Raw genomic sequence first — 14455 nt, 5'->3', positions numbered from 1 at the left:
AAATGCTGAGAGATTTTGTCACCACCCAGGCCTGCCCTAAAAGAGCTCCTGAAGGAAGCACTAAACATGGAAAGGAACAACTGGTACCAGCCACTGCAAAAACATGACAAAGTGTAAAGACCATTGAGGCTAGGAAGAAAATGCGTCAACTAAAGAGCAAAATAGCCAGCTAACATTGTAATGACAAGATCAAATTCACACATAACAATATTAATTTTAAATGTAAAGAACAAAATTCTCCAATTAAAAGACACAGACTGGCAAATTGGATAAAGAGTCAAGACCCATCAGTGTGTTGTATTCAGGAGACCCATCTCACATGCAGAGAAACACATAGGCTCAAAATAAAGGGATGGAGGAAGATCTACAAAAAATGGAAAGCAAAGAAAAAGCAGGGGTTGCAATCCTAGTCTCTGATAAAACAGACTTTAAACCAACAAAGATCAAAAGAGACAAAGAAGGCCATTACATAATGGTAAAGGGATCAATTCAACAAGAAGAGCTAACTATCCTAAATATATATGCACCCAACACAGGAGCACCCAGATTCATAAAGCAAGTCCTGAGAGGTCTACAAAGAGACTTAGACTCCTACACAATAATAATGGGAGACTTTAACACCCCACTGTCAACATTAGACAGATCAACGAGACAGAAAGTTAACAAGGATATCCAGGAATTGAACTCAGCTCTGTACCAGCAGACCTAATAGACATCTACAGAACTCTCCACCCCAAATCAATAGAATATACATTCTTCTCAGCACCACACCACACTTATTCCAAAATTGACCACATAGTTGGAAGTAAAGCACTCCTCAGCAAATGTAAAAGAACAGAAATTATAACAAACTGTCTCTCAGACCACAGTGCAATCAAACAAGAACTCAGGATTAAGAAACTCACTCAAAACCACACAACTACATGGAAACTGAACAACCCGCTCCTGAATGACTACTGGGTACATAATGAAATGAAGGCAGAAATAAAGATGTTCTTTGAAACCAATGAGAACAAAGACACAATACACCACAATCTCTGGGACACATTTAAAGCAGTGTGTAGAGGAAATTTATAGCACTAAATGCCCACAAGAGAAAGCAGGAAAGATTTAAAATCAACACCGTAACATCACAATTAAAAGAACTAGAGAAGAAGGGCAAACACATTCAAAAGCTAGCAGAAGGCAAGAAATAACAAAGATCAGGGCAGAACTGAAGGAGATAGAGACACAAAAAACCCTTCAAAAAATCACTGAATCCAGGAGCTGGTTTTTTGAAAAGATCAGCAAAATTGATAGACCACTAGCAAGACTAAGAAAGAAGACCAGAAGAATCAAACAGACACACACAAAAAACAAGATAAAGGGGTATCACCACTGATCTCACAGAAATACAAACTACCATCAGAGAATACTATAAACAGCTCCATGCAAATAACTAGAAAATCTAGAAGAAATGAATACATTCCTGGACACATACACTCTCCCAAGACTAAACCAGGAAGAAGTTGAATCTCTGAATAGACCAATAACAGGCTCTGAAATTGAGGCAATAATTAATAGCCTACCAACCAAAAAAAGTCCAAGACCAGATGGATTCACAGCCGAATTCTACCAGAGGTACAAGGAGGAGCTGGTACCATTCCTTCTGAAACTATTGCAATCAATAGAAAAACACGGAATCCTCCCTAACTCATTTTATGAGGCCAGCATCATCCTGATACCAAAGCCTGGCAGAGACACAACAAAAAAAGAGAATTTTAGACCAATATCCCGATGAACATCAATGCAAAAATCCTCAACAAAATAATGGCAAACCGAATCCAGCAGCACATCAAAAAGCTTTTCCAACATGATCAAGTGGGCTTCATCCCTGGGATGCAAGGCTGTTTCAACATACACAAATCAGTAAACGTAATCCAGCATATAAACAGAACCAATGAAAAAAACCACATGATTATTTCAATAGATGCAGAAAAGGCCTTTGACAAAATTCAACAGTGCTTCATGCTAAAAACTCTGAATAAACTGCGTATTGACGGGACGTATCTCAAAATAATAAGAGCTACTTATGATAAACCCACAGCCAATATCATACTGAATAGGCAAAAACTGGAAGCATTCCCTTTGAAAACTGGCACAAGACAGGGATGCCCGCTCTCGCCACTCCTATTCAACATAGTGTTGGAAGTTCTGGCCAGGGCAATCAGGCAGGAGAAAGAAATAAAGGGTATTCAATTAGGAAAAGAGGAAGTCAAATTGTCCCTGTTTGCAGATGACATGATTGTATATTTAGAAAACCCCATCATCGGGTATGGTGGCGGGCGACTGTAGTCCCAGCTACTCGGGAGGCTGAAGCAGGAGAATGGCGTGAACCCGAGAGGCGGAGCTTGCAGTGAGCCGAGATTGCGACACTGCACTCCAGCCTGGGCGACAGAGCCAGACTCCATCTCAAAAAAAAAAAAAGAAAAAGAAAAAGAAAAAGAAAACCCCATCTTCTCAGCCCAAAATCTACTTAAGCTGATAAGCAACTTCAGCAAGTCCCAGGATACAAAATCACTGTGCAAAAATCACAAGCATATCCTATACAACAATAACAGACAGCAAAATCATGAGTGAACTCCCATTCACAATTGCTTCAAAGAGAATAAAATACCTAGAAATCCAACTTACAAGGGATGTGAAGGACCTCTTCAAGGAAAGCTACAAACCACTGCTCCATGAAATAAAAGAGGACACAAACAAATGGAAGAACATTCCATGCTCATGGATAGGAATAATCAATATGGTGAAAATGGCCATACTGCCCAAGGTAATTTATAGATTCAATGCCATCCCCATCAAGCTACCAATGACTTTCTTCACAGAATTGGAAAAAACTTTAAAGTTTTTTAAAGTTTAAAGTTCATATGGAAACAAAAAAGGGCCCGCATTGCCAAGACAATCCTAAGCCAAAAGAACAAAGCTTAAAGCATCATACTACCTGACTTCAAACTATACTACAAGGCTACAGTAACCAAAACAGCATGGTACTGGTACCAAAACAGATATATAGACCAGTGGAACAGAATAGAGCCCTCAGAAATAATACCTCGCATCTACAACCATCTGATTTCGACAAACCTGACAAAAACAAGAAATGGGGAAAGGATTCCCTATTTAATAAATAGTGCTGGGAAAACTGGCTAGCCATATGTAGAAAGCTGAAACTGGATCCCTTCCTTACATCTTATATAAAAATTAATTCAAGATGGATTAAAGACTTAAATGTTAGACCTAAAACTATAAAAACCCTAGAAGAAAACCTAGGCAATACCATTCGGGACATAGGCATGGGCAAGGACTTCATGTCTAAAACACCAAAAGCAATGGCAACAAAAGCCAGAATTGGCAAATGGGATCTAATTAAACTAAAGAGCTTCTGCACAGCAAAAGAAACCACCATCAGGATGAGCAGGCAACTTACAGAATGGGAGAACATTTTTGCAATCTACCCAACTGACAAAGGGCTAATATCCAAAATCTACGAAGAACTTAAACAAAGTTACAAGAAAAAATCAAACAACCCCATTAAAAAGTGGGCAAAGGATATGAATAGACACTTCTCAAAAGAAGACATTTGTGCAGCCAAAAGACACATGAAGAAATGCTCGTCATCACTTGCCATCAGAGAAATGCAAATCAAAACTACAATGAGATATCATATCACACCAGTTAGAATGGCGATCATTAAAAAGTCAGGAAACAACAGGTGCTGGAGAGGATGTGGAGAAATAGGAACATTTTTACACTGTTGGTAGGACTGTAAACTAGTTCAACCATTGTGGAAGACAGTGTGGTGATTCCTCAAGGATCTAGAACTAGAAATACCATTTGACCCAGCCATCCCATTACTGGGTATATACCCAAAGGATTATAAATCATGCTGCTATAAAGACACATGCACATGTATGTTTATTGCAGCAGTATTCACAATAGCAAAGACTTGGAACCAACCCAAATGTCCATCAATGATAGACTGGATTAAGAAAATGTGGCACATATACACCACGAAATACTATGCAGCCATAAAAAAGGATGAGTTCATGTCTTTTTTAGGGACATGGATGAAACTGGAAAACATCATTCTGAGCAAACTATCACAAAGACAAAAAAACAAACACCACATGTTCTCACTCATAGGTGGGAATTGAACAATGAGAACACTTAGACACAGGACGGTGAACATCACACACCAGGGCCTGTTGTGGGGTGGGGGGGGGGGGAGGGATAGCATTAGGAGATATACCTAATGTAAATGACAAGTTAATGGGTGCAGCACACGAATATGGCACATGTATACATATGTAACAAACCTGCATGTTGTGCACATGCACCCTAGAACTTAAAGTATAATAATAAAAAAATTAAATCCATAAAATCTTTTTTGAATCTTATAATTTTAACTATCACTTTGATGATAGAAATCTTCCATTTAAGGAAAAAATTATTTTACTGATAATGTAACGTGAATTTAATTAATAAAAAAAGTTTACTTCAAAAAAAAAAGAATCAGGAGTTAAATAGATACATCCCTGGGAAATGCAATTTTAGAGATGTTTATCCATGTCTACATTTCATTAATTATTTATAAAGTAGGGTTTTGAGGCAGAAACAATTTTTCCATCATATCTGTAACCATAAAAGATTAAAGATGCATTCATTTTTTCCCAACTTTTATTTTAAGCTCCAGGGGATGTATTCATTTTTAATTAAGTGGAAGTAATGCTTGAACCATGAATAAAGATACAGATTCATTTGAAAATAAAAATAAACAAAAATAAAAAGAATGAAAAAAGAAAATTACTTAGCCTCTTTGTGCTCAGTTTCCTTATCTGTTAAACGTCAGAATAAAGTGACACACCTATTTATGAGAATCAAATAAGAAAATGCATATAAAGAACTTAGTGCATTGCTTGCCCATAAGAAACATTAACATATAGTTATTATTTATTACTGAGGCAGTTGAAAATGAGGCTTTATACAGTATTAACACAACTGTGTCTTTTAGAACAAATTTGAGAGCAAGCTGTCTAGGTTAGGGCAAAGCTAATTTGCAAAAAGAATAATTCAGACCAAAAAGGAAATCTTTCAAATGAAAAATCCAGAGGACTTGAAGCCTAAATGAACGAACACCAAGATTCAATAGTCTTTTCCCTCATTCTCTCATTCTTTCTCTCCTGTTGATTACCTTCTCTTTGTCTTCTTTTCCCTTGGCTTCCAATGAGACATTGTTCTCTGGGTCTCCTCCCAGAACTCTGATGATTTCTCTTTTTCCTTTCTTTCACTCCTGAAATGTATATGATCCAAGTTTTTGCCCTTAACGTTTTCACTTCTCTTTCTCAACTACCTCATTCCTTTGAACAATCTATTCAATCCCCTGTCTTCAGTTGACACTTCTAGAGAAATGGCCTCCAAACCTGAAATCCAGGCCAAGTTCTCTCTTTTACATTTCAGCTGTGTATTTCCAGTTGCTTCCTGAAGCTGTCCACATATCCCATCTGCCCTTCACACTCAGTATATTTTCCCCCTTCTCCCTTCATCCAGCTCCTCCTCTTGACTTCTCCAGTTTTACTAATAGTGTGGCCATCTTCCAGGGCATCAAGATTTAAAATTCTGGTATCACCTCTGTATTAATCCATTCTCACATTGCTATAAAGAAACGCCTGAGACTGAGTAATTTGTAAGAAAAGAAATTTAATTGGCTCATGATTCTGCAGGCTGTACAGAAAGCATGGTGGCAGCTGCTTCTGGGGAGGCCTCAGGGAGCTTTTACTCATGTCAGGAGGCAAAGTGGCAGCAGGTGCTTCACGTTCTGAAAGCAGGCGCAAGAGAGAGACAGCAATGTGCCATGTAGTTTTAAACAGCCAGATCTCCCAAGAAGTCACTATCAAGAGGGCAGCACCAAGAGGATGGGAGCTAAAGCATTCATGAGAAATCCATCTCCGTGATCTAATCACCTCCCACCAGGCCCTGTCTCCATTACTGGGGATCACAATTCAACATGAGATTTGAGTAGGGACACATATCCAAACTACATCAAGCCTCTCACTTTTTTCTCTTATCCTCCATCTCCAAGTTTTAGCCAAATTCTATACATTTCAATTCTGCAATATATTTCTAAATAATTCTTATCTCTGTTAACCCTTCCTCTGTCGTTTAGTCCTTATCACCCTTCAACTATGATATTAGAAAGGCCTCCTATAAGTCTCTCTCCCTCAGAATATCCTCCAGTCCTAAACCACTTTACAGTATATTCTTCCTGCTCACAATTCTAAATAAACTACTTGCCTGCTCAAAAACATTCATTAGCTCTTCACTATCTATTATAGAGCCAACCCCCTTTTCTCTACCGTTCTCAAGCTCCTATGACATGGCCCATATCCTATTTTTCCAACATTTTTTTCTGCCTACTCTTCTTAACGACTCCTCTACTCCAGCCCAACTGAATCACTTGCTCATTCCAATCTATACTCTGACATTTTTAACATCACAATTTGTTCACACCTTCTGCTGTCTTGAATTTCTTTCCTCATCTCTGAAGAGATCTTTATTTCCATCACATGTGCAAGTAACCTCTCATCCTCTCTGACTTTCTCAAACCATCCACAATTCTTTTGCAATACTTTTCATTTTATACTTTCTATTCTAGTCATTTGGGTATGTCTTATCCTACATAAGAACTGTAAGTCAATAAGGACAGGATCTATAAATGATGCAATTTTGTATCCACCATTATCACCAGCACAGGGCTTTCCACATACTACATCATCAACAATTTATGTTGATTGCCAAAATAGTTATGAAAAGCCCTTCTTTGATTCAGTTAGCATAAATTTAATTGGCAGTTCAGGATCCTATTTTCCTAAATAAGAGTACAGCATCACTGAAGTATTGTATGGTCCTTGCACAGCCTACTGAGAATTACTGTAAAATAAGCAGGGAGACATTGCCACAAAAATGCATTCAACAAAACCAATCAACACAAGCACAATCTTGGTGGCAAGATGACACAAGAGTCAAGGAAATCCCACAATTATCCTTGCAAAAATCTCTCCTCACAGCTCTCAGCTCTAAATGCAGCATTAATTGGTAGCATTGACAAAAGTAATTTGGCAAATCCCTCTGAAGCTTGTTCATTTAAGCTTTCTGTGATACTGTTGGGTTTTAGCCCTTAATTAAATTTATGTGCTGATATGTTAAATCCTTTTCATTTCTGTTTAACCCCCTATTCACGGAGGTTTTCTTCCAATATCATATGAAAACCTAGCTGAATCACAAAGCAAAGTTTACAGAAGACTGTAGTCTTTCTGACTTTCTAGTTGCGCTTGTAGAACTAGAATTTGAAGTCTATATAAGAAATCCCAAATGGGGAAATTACCATGCAATTGTTCCTAAGCATCTCCCAGTGCCTGAAGTGCTGAACTCCAGTTCCAGTGTTTTGATGAATTACATTACAAATTAGCCCAATCATCTCACCATCAAATTTGCAGGTTTTATTCCTTCTTTGGAACTTACAGAGATTAAAAATAAATTTTAGTTTCTTCCAACATAGTTTCCAAATTTACTGCTCCTCTTTCCTTCACATCTGACACTAAACCAAGCCAAAGGCAGAGTACTCCCTCCCTGGTGATGTCCCTTCTCATCCATCACGCCTTACTGATGCAATCCAGTTCCATAAGCTGTCTTCGGGGAGCATGGGTGGCCAACAGAAATGAGCCCATGAGTGAATGGAAGAATTGTGTAAGACTCTGTCTTTTGTGTAGGGAAAGTGCCAGGGCATGTTTGCCAGATCTCCCAGATGCTTTGTGTGGATAGTTTTAATCTCCTTTTCAAATAGAAGAAGTCAAGTTCTTCCTTTAAATATTTATTTCCACAGTTTTTCTTTTTTGTCTTTGTTTTGCACATAAGTTTAATTTATGTGTACCTTTTAAGATCTTGGTTAAAATATTCTCCCGAAAGAATACTAGGTTCATACTAGGGAAGTAGATACATAATGAAAAATTATCCAAAAAGCTTGGTTAACTTCTTTTTCCCAATATACACACTTTCTATTAGCAAAGAAACTAAGCTAGACTGAAAATAATGTTCAATTTGGTTTACCTAATTATTCAATTTCCATTTTAATTTTCCTAGTAAAAACTTCATCTTAATGTGTATTCTGTTGTATTTCTAACACGTTAGCACATCTATAAGATATAGATCTATGTAGATTTCACTTTCAAATATCACATTTTGACTATATAAAAACTAAATGATATTTAGAGAGGGTATTTGATAATATAAGGTTTTACTTGCACATTTGGTAAGTGTTAACTTTGTTATTGTTTGAGTTTTCTTTTAATAAGCTGTTAGCTATGCAGCTGGGAGCCCTAGCAGATGCAATTTCTCCTTCAACAGGGACAAAAAGCAGCTAGATACTCTACACAGGCATTGGAAAGGTCCTCCAAAGCATATTTTAAGAGCCTCTATTAGTTTTGCAGGTTTTTGTCATGCTGAACCTTGTGCTTGGAAATAAAAAATTAGAGATTTTTGTTTTACTGGTCAAAGCATTCACTCCTCTGATACAGACAGCACCAATAAGGGGTGGGTCGATTTGCATGAGGAGCCAATGATTTTCTATAATAGAAAGGACCACAGTCCTATTCCCTGTCACCAACTTCCTCTCCATAAAAGTCAGGGTAGATTTAGATGGCCTCATGAGGCAACGATGAACAACAAGATTCCTAAAATACAGTTAAAACAAGGGTAGAGAGTGAAGGGAGAGAGCAAGTCCTGGACTGAATCAGGGCATCATCTGTGCTTCTGAGTCTCAGGGTGTGGTAGGCATGAGAATACACCTGGTGGGCTTCCAACCACAAGAAGTGTGTTTGACTGAGGCCCCAGCCACCACTCCCTGAAACCTATCCCTGCATTTGTGCCATGGCCACATCTCTCATAGGCTGCTTCCTGCCAATGACCTGTCTCCAGGAGACGTGAGACTTCTTTTTGGCTGACTTTGGCTAGAGAACTCCCCTGAAGTTTCCTGAGACCATATAGAAATCTAGGCGGCTTGCAGCCAACCTTCTCTCCCTCTCTCCTTCACTTGAGGTCAGACTAGCATCACATTCTGATGACTGGCTCAACTCTCTTCCTACTTCTTTTACATGCAGGCATTTCCTCCTAATAAAATCCTTGCCTGTTTTGTTCCATCTTAGCATCTGCTTCTTGGAGGACTCAGATTAACATGCACAGTACAAGTGCTGGACCTGCCTTGACCTACTTCGAGTCATTTGTGTCCCAGGAACTATTAGAATGAACCTTATGAAACTGCCAACATCCAACCATTGGTGACTTACAAAAATAACAATTTCATATAGTTCAACCTAATAGTAGTGCAGAATGCTGACAGGGTTGAAACACTGGAGACTCAGTTCTCTAAAGCACAGAGTTTCTTTGAGACTGAAATAAGAATCTACATTCCTTCCCCTGAAAGGGCTGAATCTGGGACAGTTAGCCCAGTGCCTGAGCTCAGGATAGCTTTGACCCAGGAAATCTGATGCTTTCCGTTGCCCATGTTTCCCTCAGGATACAGCTTGGCTGCCTAATCAGCCTTACTCACTGACTTATTTCCACTGGAGCCCAGCTCATCGTCATGACTCACCTGAAAGATGATGGATATCAAAACTTGTCCTGATTCTCTCCTGTAGGTAGCCTTTGCCCCCATGGAAATGCTTTGGCTCAGGAATTGATAGAACTTTGACCTTGAAGGCACTGATAAGTTTGTGGGGAATTCTTTTTAAAATCAGAGGCAGCCTAGAAACTGGGGGAGTCCACCTTTCCAGAAGCAAGCAGGATTGATTCAGAACTCAGAATGACTGCTGCACAGTGGATTCTGCACCACCTTTCTTGTTTCCAACACAGCCCAGGAAGGCAGCTTCTACTCTGGAGAGAGGAACCCTCTGCCACAGCTGGCATACTGAACCAGGAATAAATCAGAGAATTCTCTTCCACTTTCCAGACCACTGAAAATAGGGACTCATAAGAGTATAAAAGAAAAATAATTGGACCTTGGAGGGGAATATACTGGACTTCTTGCTCCTATTGGCCATGGTAGTCCAATCTGGCTTGACTAGGGCACGCAACTTGCCCCTCAAATTCAATACGCCAACTACACATAGTAAAAATGTTAATAGTAAGAATTTACCTTTCAGTGGAGAAATTAATTTTCACAATTATTAAAACTAATTCAAATTGTAATTTAAAGTATGAAGATTTTTCTATTCAAATATCTTTATGTTTCTGAAACTTTAGCTTGTAAAATTAGGTAACCACGTAACTTTTATTCTCAAATGCTATGAGAAAATTCTTGCTTTTTCTCCAATAATTTCCTTTTTATTAAAGAAGAAAAATAACTTTACATGCAATTAATTTGAGAGCTTTAATATAAAAAATAGCCTCCATTTACTGAGCCCTTACTATCTGCTAAAATAAAGCTAGGAACTATTGAATACTAGAGTTCTGCCAGTAGTTCTGACTCAGTGCTATGAAATGAATACAATAAAATCACTATTCCTTTTATACTTCATATGTTTCTTCTATGCATATTGTATATTTCTTCTATGCAACTTGAAACACTGCCATCATATTTTGTATTGCACTTTACATAAACATATCTCTAATTTATCATAAGCCTTTCATGAACATTATTTTTCCATTGTGTGGACATTATAATATGTTTAACCCTTCCTTATGTTTAGACACTCAGATTGTTTCACATTTTTTTGCCTCAGCTCAACATATAATCATTCTCAAGAGTAGAATTACTGGGTTAAAGATTACAGTAGTCCCCCTCTTATCCACTGGAGATAAGTGGATGGTTGAAACCAGATATAGTACTGAACCCCATATATACTGTTTTTTCCTATACAAACATACGTATGATAAAGTTTCATTTAAAAATTAGGAACAGTAAAAGATTAACAACTAATAAAAAAAGAAAAATTATAACAATATGCCAGCATCACGACTTTTGCACTTCGAAGCAATTATTAAGTAAAATAAAGGTTATTTGAACACAAGCACTGAGATATCACAACAGTCAATCTGACACCAAAACGGCTACTAGGTAACTAACAAGTAGTGTCTACAGGGTGGATACACTAGACAAAGGGATTATTCACATCCCAGGTAGGACAGAATGGGATGGCAGAAATTTGATCATGTTCCTCAGAATGGCACACAATTTAAAACTTATGAATTGTTTATTTCTGGAATTTTCCATTTAATATTTTCAGATTGTGGTTGACCAAGGGTAACTGAAACCACAGAAATTAAAACCTTGGATAAGGAGGGACTACTGTATTAACATTTTTAGACTCAATATGCATCTTCAAATTTATTTTACATTTTTATCAGCAGCATATGAATGTTCCTATTGGAGACCTTGAATAATGTGGGAGATCAAAAGATATTCTTCAGATAAACATCTTTTCTAATGTGAAGTAAAAAATGGTATTTCAATTTCCATTACCATACCAATAATATTTGACATTTTTCACAACTTTGTTAAATAATGTTTATCTCTATTCTTTAGAGTAACTCCAGAGTTCTTACTTTCAAATGCTCAAAAGTCATCTCTGTAATCCTCTTGAAAATTTTCGTGAGTTACTTCAAATAGACAGGCTTAAATAGGACTGTTATCTACTCTATATCACTTAACTCTTTTGCCTCAGTCTAGTTGCTGTAGTGGAATTTACGTTAATAAATGGACCAGGATATTTACATAGTTCTCTCTCTCTCTTTCTGTGCGTGTGTGTGTGTGTGCGTGTGTGTGTGCATGTGTGTGTGTGAGAAAGAGACAGAGAGAGGCTAATCTTCAGTCTTCTCTCAAATCATAGGAATCACTGACTTCTGTCACAATCAAAAGTAACTCATAACTAAACTTATTTTCCTTCTCAAATTACATTATCCTTGTTACTTCTCACATTTTCCATTTTATTCTAAAAGTTTCTTACATCATTATCACCAAATATATAGTAAAAATCCCCAATATTAAAAATTAACAAACCATGATTCAAGTTGATTTTTAAATATTTTCTCCCTAATGATGTATGTCTTGGTGAAGAGAATTTGATATGGTAGTTTTTTTTTCTAAGATTAACTAACTCAATTCATTCTCTCCAGATTGGATTGGAAGTTGGATGAAACACTATAAATCAATGTGGAAAAATAATTTTGCCAAATTTCAATCTCAATCAGTCTCCATGAAAACTTTATCCTTTTGCTGTTTAAATATATTTGTATGGTATTTTTAAGTTGTTGAAAGTTTATTTATTTTAAAGGCTCAATGGGCTTCCTGGATGCCAAATCACTTTTTAAAAACATTTTGATGATACAAACTAAAATGAATTAAAAACACATGGAATCACTGTTCTCTAAAATATATGTGTTTTCAAAGTTTAGAGAAAGAGGGTGGGAAGAGGTGCTTGGCAGCATGTTTGGGTTTTAGTAAATCCGACATTTTTGAAAAATTGTTCCAGATGTTGATGAACCCCTTGGTTCCCCTAAGTTTCACCCAAACCTGCTATAAATAAAGATAATTATAAACAGCAATAAACTAAGGTTAAGGCAGTATGTAATGGATGCCATAGGAATCATAATTAATTTGAATTAACTCTGAACTGAATTTAGCCACAGATAATACAGATGTGGATGGGTTGTAAATACCATTAAAAAAAGTAAAGTTTTACGTACGCTTACGTAAATGAAATAGGAAAATAAAAACAGAACTATTTCACACAAAAAACCTGACAGCATCCTGGCATTTCATCCTGGCATTCAGAAGCTCTCATTATCTAGCCCAGTGGTTCTTCAGAGAGGATGATAAATATCCCATGGAGGATGTTTGGAAATTTGTGGGACATTTTTGGTTGTCACAATGACTGGAAAGAGCTACTGCCTTTTATTACCCAGTGGCCAAGGATGATTAACATCCTGAAATTCCCATAAAATGAGGAAATATTCACCCAAGTAACCATGGTGTCCCCACCAGTCTCACCAGTCCTCTCTGACCCCTATATTTGTGTCTCACCAACTTTCCTGACATCCCCCACAAATCACAGCCAACCTGCCTTTGTGTTTTTCCTCTACTGTTCCTTTACTTGGAATTTTTTACATCTCCTCTTCAATAATCCACATCTAGTATTATCTTCCAGCAAGACTTTTTTTCACTTCAGGTCTTTCCTCTGGAAGACTGACCTCCATAGTAAATTTTTTATCTTCTCCTGAGGTCTTTCAATAGCCTCATCCTCACTATTTCATATTCCCCAATTACATCTAATACAGCGTAGTTTGTGTACACAAAAACAGCTTAATTAACTACTGCTGAACTTTTTCTTATCAAGATTGTGGACTTGTATAGACTCAGCTATAGTTTAACTTTCTTATTTGACTTTATTGAAAGAACTCTGCCATGTGTTCATATGCACACATATATGTATGTCTGATGATATAGGTATAAATATAGACAGACACAGATACAGATATAGATTAGATACATTCCTATAAACAGACAAACCACTGACCTCTCATTTAAGGATGGCATTGTTTAAGTAGAATTTGTCCTCTTGGTTCTATTCCTTTGATAAGCATTTACCTCTGATTCTCATGGTTTTGCCTCTTACTAGTTACACTACCACAGTAGAGAATCTTTAGAACCTTGAAGGGCAGCCAGGAAGAGTTGACTTGGAAAAATATAATCTAATACCAATGGGAGGAAATAATTCCCACAGACGTTTGCTGGAAGATATGAACTATACATCTGGACTGCAGTAATGCTTTGGAATGACTAAGGAGAGTTTCATCTTTCAAGCCAGTGAGAGCTGTACTAGAAAGTATGCTTTCAAATAGCCCTTCCCTGGTTTCATGGAACAAGACTTAGGAATTCAGATAAAAAATTAATAACTGCTACTTTAATTTAGGGCTGATATCACTTTATGGTGATGTTTAGTACGCGCAGCCTGTGTCTCAAGAACATGTGACTTTTGAATGACCTCATCCCCATCACTGGAGGTTTCCTGCTCCCTGGACCCCTGCCAAGTGCCCCCCTTCCACTGTAGCAGCTGTCACCAAGAGCGGCCTACAGTCCCTCACAGCCTCAACCCACCTATAGCCTTAGAGTGGGCACAGGATTGAAAGCTCAAAAGATTCAAGATTTCATTTCAGAATGCAAAAGGGAAGAAGTGTACTTTCTGTGGACAAATAAGTCTACTGGTAACACTTTCTTTATTCTCTATGTGAAATAACAGGCTAATATGAAAACTTATAGCAATATAACAATCTTTTATTAATAAAAATGCCAAAAATAACACCATTAACACCATTGCTTTTTCTGACTATGTAAGTATCACATCTATTATTTTAAAATAAGAAATGC

The 14455-nt window shown here is 37.3% G+C and overlaps 1 long non-coding RNA gene across 1 annotated transcript in view; it reads right to left on the bottom strand.

The window, feature by feature from the left end:
- The window catches only part of LOC109027208 (uncharacterized), a 632904-nt gene extending 619091 nt beyond the window's left edge, over positions 1-13813 (bottom strand). Inside the window, exon 1 of the long non-coding RNA XR_002006313.3 lies at positions 13676-13813. This is a non-coding gene — a long non-coding RNA (uncharacterized lncRNA). The remainder of the gene's footprint in view (positions 1-13675) is intronic.
- Positions 13814-14455: the final 642 nt, after the last annotated feature.

Source organism: Gorilla gorilla, chromosome 5, assembly GCF_029281585.2.
Source record: "Gorilla gorilla gorilla isolate KB3781 chromosome 5, NHGRI_mGorGor1-v2.1_pri, whole genome shotgun sequence".
In the NCBI taxonomy this organism is placed as follows: Eukaryota; Metazoa; Chordata; class Mammalia; order Primates; family Hominidae; genus Gorilla; species Gorilla gorilla.
Note: the sequence above shows the minus strand (reverse complement) of the source record. Positions and strands in the feature narration are given on the sequence as shown.